Consider the following 6000-nt stretch of genomic DNA (forward strand, 5'->3'; position numbering starts at 1 on the left):
ATTTAATGTTTCTATGGTGAACATAAGTAAATCATGTAGCATCAGCATGAAAATCAGCAACTTATTTTCTTCTTGTTGAGATGACATGATACAATCTAGTAAGAGTGGTTAGTTGCCTGGACTCACGAAATTCACAAGATCACATTAGATGTCAAACTGCAGGAAAATCGCTGGAGTTTTAAGAGGCAGATAACTACATCCACACCACATGTGTATGCTATTGCTATTTATTGTGGTTTAACCTGTCAGGGACAAAAACGTACAGAAAACTCTGCATCAAGCCTTGTAATCATAGCTTTCCTAGTTTTGCTAAGCCTGGATTGGCAGCTTGGTGGTGTGATGGTTAGTGCTGTTGCCTCACAGCAAGAAGGGCCCGCGTTCATATCTACAATCTGGCTGGTTTGCAGTGTGTATTTAGAGTTAGGTTCATTGATGATTCTAAATTACCCATGAGTGTAATTTAGTGTAATTTAATGGTTGTTTGTCTCTAATGCCAAACGTGTTGATTTGACATGGTCAAAAATGGGTTACTGTACTTGGTTAAATCACGTGGAAAAAGGTGCCATGATTAAATTGTGTTCATCCAACAACATATTTTTTTGAGTGCACAATATGTGTTTCTTCAACACTGTGTCTGATCAGCAACACTATATGATTTATTTACGCACCCAATGCAAAGCTTCTTCAAGCTGCTGCCGTCAGGGAGGAGACTGCGGAGTCTCCAGGCCAGGACCAGCAGACTGAAGGACAGCTTCATCCATCAGGCTGTCAGGAAGCTAAACTCCCTCCCGATTCTGCCCCCCTCTCCCCTCTTCTCCACCACGGTCTCACTGAACTCTGTCACACACACACACACTCACTCTCTGACGCACTCACTGGCCTGCTCCAGTCACTTTGTGGAGCATTGGACTGCTTAAGCATTGGACCTCATAAGACTTTGTTGTTACACTATCTCTTACCGTACACTACTAAATCCCCATTTGCACTATTTGTCTATTTTGCACCACTATGCCTTCTTACTTGAATATTGTATATTGCATAGCTTTTTTTTTTGTTATACGTAAAATTGTATTCTATTTATTTAAATTTTTACTTTTTAATTATTTTATTGCATTTTTCTAATCACTAGGGTTTGAGAGTAACGCAATTTCTATTCTGTGTATGTCCTGTACATGTGGCAGAATTGACAAATAAAGTTGACTTGACTTGACTTGACCTGACTTATTATATTTTATGTGGCGTGAATAAATAAAAGTATATTTACGGTGGCCCCTAGAGACAAAGCACGTACAAACTCCAAAACACGTACAAACTCCAAAACACGTAAAAACTCAAAACACGTGCACTGAAGCACCGCAGCAATTTCCTAATGTTGTAAACCTGCTCAACATTTGGCAATAAACCCCTTTCTGATTCTGATTCTGAAAACACAACAGAAGTGCTCCAGGATGCTAGGTGCAGTGTTGAGCTTTTGTTACCTAGTGGCTACACAAGCCAGCAAGTACCAACGACCGGATTTGGTGTGTGGTAACAACAGGTAAATGAACTTTTTTTTTTTAATTATTTGAATATATATGAGTGCTTGTGTATAAATACACAAACAATACACATATGCTTTCAATTGTCTAATTTAAGTGATCTAGGCAGCTCTGTTTTGGAAGTTCAGTTCATGCTAGAAATGTGTTTTGGAGTTTGTACGTGCTTTGTCTCTAGGGGCCACCACATATATTTATATATAAACATATATAAATAAAACCACTTTTTTTTTACATTAGTAATTCCTTTTGTGCATAATTTTATATTATTGTTAATAATAAATTAATCAAAGCAACAAAACAACCTGAAGAGCCGGTTGGGAGCCGAAAGAGCCGGAAATCCCATCACTAACAGGAAGGGCCAGAGTCGGCTCTATTTTAACACCTGTCGGACAACGCTCAGGATTTTGTAGGAGTCTGTTGTGGCCAGTGCCGTCCTCTATGCTTGTTGCATGCTGCAGCATCAGGTTGAGGGTGGCAGATACCAACAAACTCAATAACCATTAATACAATGTATTGTATTATTTTATTGGTACTTTAAGTAGACATTTACTGTTCCTATTGTCTGTGAGTAAATGTGTATTCTGATTCTGATTCAGTGACTGTCTGAAGACACATTTGCCTTCAAACAGCCACTGTAGGGGTTTACCAGTTAGCCTGATGATGTATTAGCAGAAATGCGCCCACGGGAGTGGGAAGTTCTTTGATCTAACATTGCACTTTTTCTTTTTTCTTTTCAAAGGTGCGGTCTGTTCATTTCAACAACATCAGCGCAAAGTGCTGGCTCAGAATCATCGGATGAGGGAGCGAGTGAACAGACTGTAAGTGCAGCTTTCCCCCCTTTCTCACTCAGAACGGTGTGACTGTTGAGGTAAGTGAGAGGAGGTAACTGTTGCACCATATAAACCTGAAATCTGTAAAAGAGCAACAAACACTTTACTCTCCTCCCCTCTCCTACCTTCCCTGTATGCTCACGTGCCGTCTAGATCAGTTTAGTGTGGAAGAAGTGTTTGATAAGGATGGATAAATAAAAAAGGAAAGCTGAAAGAGGTAAAATAAACTAAAAAATAAATGCAACAAAATGTGTCAGACTACCCAATGTAGGAGAAATAAATAATATAAAGGCCTCGGATTCACGGGTGGTGACTGCTGTGAACACTAACCGGGGAGAAACACTGGAGGAAGAACAGCAGTCCCACCAACCGAGTGAGCAAGAGACGGAGAAAAGTGTACTTTACGTGCGAATAACAAAAATCGATGGAGGCACATAAAGAAAGAATAGAGGAGGAAAATCAAGTAAACTTGATTAACCTCGTTTAAAAAAACTGTCTCAATATCAGTAATTAAATCTATGTATAGAATTATATTTATTTTATTTTTATTATTAATTTTTGTTTATTTATTAAAATGGACTGATCACGGCGGGCCGTTTTTTAAATCGCAGTCCAGACATGACCGTTACTGAGCCGTGTTCGTAAATATCGCTGCAGGCTGTGTGAAACTGAAGCTGCATGAACGGATTAGAGTCGTTATTATATATCTGAAGGCTGTGGCATGAAGCAAAACAGTTTTATTAAAAAAAATTAAGAAGAAGAAAAGGAAATGACATGAAAATCGCTCTGCGTGCTCACTGGTGAGACACTTGAGGTTTGTGCCGATCTCCGTGCACAAATGCAACTAAAAACCTGAAACACGCTTCAGTTCTGCTCAATAAAAATCTCTGTGTTATTACTGAGGAGCAGAAAGCGCTCAGCTCTGCGTGAGGACTGAGCGAACAGAGAAAGCCACGTTTCAGCCGTGAACTCTCAGCTCTGAGACATCCACCCGTCACAGTTACTCTACACTTACTGACATTTCCCCATCTCCTCAAACACTCTATATACCCTTTGAAGGAAATTGCCGTCCCGGGTTTCCTCCGTGGCGTGAGCGATAAGCAGAGTTTTGTCCTTTCCTTCTAAGATTCCTAATTATTTAAAGTAACACTCAGGTATGCCATTCAGCTGGGTTAGTTACGACGTCGGGAGCAGCTTGGGAGAACAAGGAAACACAGACTGCTTCAGGTTGTCTTCCCAAATCGACTCAAAGGTTTATTTGATACACAGCAGTTTATATAGAGAAAAAAAAGGGTCGTGTGTCAGCTTTCCCAGTTCAAACCGGTACAGACTAAATAAGGAAACGTCTTCCTGCCTTCTGAGCAAAGTATCCCTTGTGTAGTTTATCAGTTCAGCTATAATTTATGATCATCCCAGCAAAATACACTCCTAGACATAAAATACAGAGTTCTTTCATTAGTGAATTCTGAAACGAACCACCTAGCCTTTAACGAGCCTTTTCCAGGAGATAAAGAAAAAGGGAGGATGGGAGTAAGGAAGTGGTCTCATCTCTGTGGTGTTTTCGACCTTGGGGGACCAGCTTGTGAGTCTTACACCTTAATTCTTGGGTCACAGAGAAAGAGAAAAACAACTAGTAGATGGGCCTTATTGAGTATAAAACAATCTCCTGTAAATGCTAACCGTGGTATCAAAATATCACAACAGTTCTCTCCTTTTATCATGAAATGATAACATAGTATAAAGACAGAATGTAATAACATAATATAAAGACAAATCATAACTGTAACTGGTCCTTCGAGCAAGCTTAATATCAAAAATTCTGAGAGCGTATACATGGTATCACACAACAGACAATAATCATCAAAAACAAATAATACATGCTGCAACGGTTACAAAGGCTACAATTAGTTTCTTCCATTTTCCAAACGTGTCCTGTAGCCACTTATGTAGCCACTGACCGTGACCTGCATTGGCAATTAGTTCTATCTGCAATGCTTCAAGTTTATTCATAGCTTGTGTGAATGAACCGTTAGGGGCGGTATTATTGGGAATGAAAGTACAGCATACATCAACGGTTACTAGACCACAGGTACCGGTCCAATTAACAGGTAAAGCTAATCTAAGAGTATTATTGCACATCCAATAAGCGTGTGGGATTGGTCTGGTCAGGCGCGTGACCATGTGTGATTTAACTAACTCCCCCCAGTCAGTATCATTTAAGACACCCTCTGGGGGAACAATGATCGATTCTCTGCTCGAACTTGAACTGTGTGTGTGTTCCTCCAGATATGATACAACTTCAGCCACAGAGACAGCTAGCCATGTCTCATTACAGCGTGCACCTGGGGAGTCAGAGAAGAATGTGTAGTTATCCTTTGTATAATCTATGTGTGTGTCTGGGCCAGTTAACTTTAGTCTGCGCAGACATATCATACTAGTATTAAAATGGAGAGGGATCTGTCCTAAGGGCAGTGAGGGTTTTAACCTATTCTTAGGGCGTTTCATTGGGGCGCAGGTCCCTGCGGTGTCATTAGATAACTTCAATAATTCGCCTAATGGAGTCTCAGGGTTAGTTGGTGTGTGTGTGTGTAAGTAGGCAGTCGAGAGGGCTCAGAGTCAACTGTAAAGTGTCTTTAAAGAGAGCATTATCTCCGCCGATTTTCTCTAGTCCCTCAGTGAGGGGGAAACCGGATGTGGGGTATCCTACTATTACCTGTTCTGGATTAGCCTTTGAACAGACATAACAGTTACTGTTTCCTAAATCACGAGCGGCTGTTCTGGCATTTTCATACCAGGCGTTAGCTCCTGTTCTAGAGGGTGCATAAAATGGTTTATTAGTGGCGTCTATGTTGTCATTTACTGATTTTAGGGAGCGTGAGGAGTGCATTAAGTAGGTGTCTTGCAAATTGGAGCATGAGGTATCGTCAGCAAAATATGACCTGCAGAAATATGAACATGGTTGCAGTTTACAATACAAAATAGCAAAGAGAAATCCTAAGGTTAATGCGATAGATATGATAAATAACCTAAATATATAAGAAAGACAGTTCTTCAGTCGTCTTCTGGCCTGGTCCCAGGTTCGAGAGACACAGAATAAGCGTCGTGTGATGACAATGGGCATTTCATTTTCTCCATTATCAGGATGGAATGAGTCTGGCTTTATCAGGTTAGACATCATGTGGTACTTTTGGCTTTCTGTTCCTGCTGGATGTTTGAGTACCTTGTCGTTGTTCTTTCAGGCGTTGTGTGTTAATCAGTGATTGCGTGTGTGTGTACATTGGATCCGGGCGCTGGCTCGCCTGAGATGTCGTCTACCCGTGTGTTTATTTGCTCTAGTTCCGGGCGCTGGCTCGCTGGAGATGTCGTCTGCTTGATCCGACGCCTGAGATGGTCCGATTGGGCTGGTCTTAACCCTGCTGGCATGAATCCACTGAGGTTGTCCGTCTGTGAGGATGCTGGTTCTTCGTCACTGCCAGTACAGTCTGGGGCTGGAACACGCGCGGCCTCCCAGAGTGTCCTTGGTTTTAGTGGCTTCTCCAACATGCATCTCCTTGTCTCCACTGGTGGAACTGTGGAGGGGAAAGGCTGAGAGAGACAAACTTTCTGATAGTTATTATTCAGTTTTTCTACCA

The sequence above is a fragment of the Aulonocara sp. 'chitande type north' Nkhata Bay genome, linkage group LG6 (genome assembly GCF_057382095.1).
Source record: "Aulonocara sp. 'chitande type north' Nkhata Bay isolate Kocher_YH1m ecotype deep benthic linkage group LG6, A_spYH_male_GT1.1, whole genome shotgun sequence".
Classification (NCBI taxonomy): domain Eukaryota; kingdom Metazoa; phylum Chordata; class Actinopteri; order Cichliformes; family Cichlidae; genus Aulonocara; species Aulonocara sp. 'chitande type north' Nkhata Bay.